The sequence below is a fragment of the Orycteropus afer genome, unplaced genomic scaffold, assembly GCF_000298275.1.
Source record: "Orycteropus afer afer isolate SDZICR_OR568_19922 unplaced genomic scaffold, OryAfe1.0 scaffold00040, whole genome shotgun sequence".
NCBI classification, from domain to species: domain Eukaryota; kingdom Metazoa; phylum Chordata; class Mammalia; order Tubulidentata; family Orycteropodidae; genus Orycteropus; species Orycteropus afer.
In genome coordinates, this window is record NW_006921627.1 from 7,427,142 (window position 1) to 7,430,173 (window position 3,032).

General features: G+C 45.6%; 1 protein-coding gene across 1 annotated transcript in view; it reads right to left on the reverse strand.

The window, feature by feature from the left end:
* CRACR2A (calcium release activated channel regulator 2A) overlaps positions 1-3,032 on the reverse strand; it is a 134,630-nt gene that overhangs the window by 107,833 nt on the left and 23,765 nt on the right. The gene's annotated exons all lie outside the window — the stretch shown is intronic.

Consider the following 3,032-nt stretch of genomic DNA (forward strand, 5'->3'; position numbering starts at 1 on the left):
GGGCAATCTACTTCCGTAGTGATACTGCCTCGGAAACCCAAGGAGGAGTCACTATGAGTCAGGGCAGACTCGATGGCACATAACAACATAACATAACAGAACATCCTTAAGGAGCTCTGGTGGTACAGTGCCTCAGGCATTTGACTGCTAACCAGAACGTTGGCAGTTCAAACCCACCAGCCACTCCATGGAAGAAAGATGGGGAGATCTACTTCTGTAAAGGTTTCCTGCCCTGGAAATCCAATGGGGGTCACTATGAGTTGGAAATGAGTTGATGGCAGTGGTTTTTTTTTTAGAACACTCTTGGGGCAGTTGTACTCTGTCATACAGTACCACAATTGGAATCAACTCAATGACATTCAACAGAATACCATTAACACTCCTTTAGTGAAACCATATTTCCTCCAGCCCTTTTGGCCTTAACTTCTCCATAATGAAGAATCCTAAAAGTCCTTTTATCAAGGCCTATGTACCCCTAAAGAAGCCCTGGTGGATTAAGTGTTGGGCTGCTAACCAAAAAATCAGTGATTCAAATCCATAAGCCCTCCACAGGAGAAAGATGTGCCAGTCTGCTTCCATAAAAAGATTTATGGACTCATACCCTCTATGGACCAGTTCTACTCTGCCTTATAAAGTCACTATGAGTCAGAATCGACTTGATGGCTGTGTGCTTTTTTATGTCCCAAAGGAGACCTGGTGGTGCAATGATTGAGTGCTCGGTTGCTAGCTGAAAGGATGGAAGTTCAAACCCACCCAGCTGCTCTGCAGGAGAAAGACTTGGTGACCTGGTTCTGTGAATGTTACAGCCAAGAAAACCCTATGGGCAGTTCTATTCTGTCACATGGGGTCACTATGAGTCAAAAATCAACTCCATGGCACTTAATAACAACACAGTGCACACCCAATGATCACCAACTAGTTTTTTCAGCGTTGACATGGGGGAAGCACAAATTGAACAAGAGTTGGGGTTCAAAGGAATGTGGAAACAGTCTTCACAGTAGGACACATGCTGATCAATTCTTTCAAAACTAGGGGCTTGTGTGTTTTCTCTAAGTCCATGTTAGCATAAACTTTGAAACACTACCATCCAAAAGGCCGTTCTGGGAACCACAGAGCTTTCCTGGAAACAAAAGGGAGAGTGGTCTGTGGAACCTTGTAGCCATGGGATTGTTAGGAACAGAATATGAGCAAATTTGTGGGTATGGACAAGACAGCAAAGTAGAGGCATGGGAGGGAGGAACACCTCTGTGTGCTTTCAAGCTCTACCTAAACCCAGCTCTGCATTTTGGCCTCATCTTCAGGATTATCCTGAAAGGACTGATCTCAGTTGCACCATATCTAATTCCATGTTTCATAAAATGAGGGCTCATTGCTGTAAATGTACACTAAATGACTGTGAACAAGCACAGTGCCTCTAATGGCACATTCATTCTCACAAGGGGATCAGTCCCTATCAGACCTGACCTGCATTTTTGGTAAGCGTGCAGGTGCTGACTCTGGTTCAATTCCTTAGAAGTGCCTTCAGGTGTTTTTGTTTAACTTGCCTGTCTTGTCTCTTTCAGAGAAAGAGGAATCCTAGAAATCACTAAGTATCTGGAGAGGATTGGGGACAAAAAGGACAGCGGAAGAGATGCGCAATTATGATGGCAGAGAGCAGTCAGGAGGGGGGCAATCAGTAAGTAGGGCTATGAATGACCTTACAGAAACTCCACTGCAAAAACGGCAAGGAGGCCACATGTTCTGACCTCCTCTAATCCCACAAGAGGAAGACAGAATTATCAGCAGTAACCCAAGGCCTATTCCCGCAAGGCCAGATATGCTGCCTCCCTCTAGCCCTTTCACCAACCGTTCCTCCCAAAGCACCCACCACCTCTCTCCTGGGTTCGATAATTCGCTGCAGTGGCCACACAGAACTCACAGATTATGGGGTTTATTAGGGATGCACCAGGCTACAACTCAAATTCAGGAAGAGCGCTCAGTCCCTCTCCCAGCCCAACGTCCCTCAGCCAACAGTCTCTCACAGTCTCTTTCCCAGCAGTGCTGGTCCCTCGGTGTCTCCCTCAGCGATGTGTGTCTCTTGCATCTCTTTCCCAGTAGCACGTGTCTCTTTCAGGGGCACGTGTCTCTTTCAGGGGCGCGTGTCTCTTTCAGCAGCATGTGTCTCCCCAACCAGCAGTCCAAGAGAGAGTTCTGCCTCCAGGAGCCCTCCTTTTGAGCCCGGAAGGGTGGTCAAACTAGCCAATCATAGCATCAGAACTCTAAGCACGTGAGAGAGAGTGGGAACCTCCCAGAACATTGTATTGTGCCACACCCAACAGAAATAACCCAGGTGGGCGACTTTAAAATCAGGAGCTCCTCAGTTGCTAATAGCAATTCCCACCTTGGTGTTTACAAAGTCTTATGGGTAGAAAAGCCACACTAAGTAATTTACTACACCGCATCCACCTAAGGCAAAGTGAGGCTGATCTGCAACTGGCGGACAGGCCCAATATGCTGGGGCCTTACTGCCCAGAATGGGGATAGTGATATACCTCTTGGTTTCAGGTGCCAGACAGTCACACACTGAATCCTAGCTCTGCCACTTACAAGCTGTGTAATCTGGGGAAAATTACTTAACTTTTCAATGGCTCAAGTTCCTAATCTGTAAAATAGTGCCTACCTAAAAGAATATTATGAAAATGAAATGAGCTACAATTGGCATCACATACTACACAAAAACATTGTTCCACATCCTATTTTGGTGAGTAGCAACTGGGGTCTTAAAAGCTTGCAAACAGCTATCTAGATGCAATGACGGGTCTCTCCCTGTCCAGAGCAAAGAAGAATCAAGAAAACCAAGACACATAGAAACAATTAGTCCAAGGGAATGGTATACCATGTAATCCTCAGCCTATATGACCATGAGACCAGAACTAGATGATGCCCAGCTACCACTGTCAACCACTTGAAGGGGAATCTATGTAGGAGATCCTGGATAGAGTGGAAGAACAATGTGAAACAAAACTCAAAATCATTTAAAAAAAAAAAAAAAA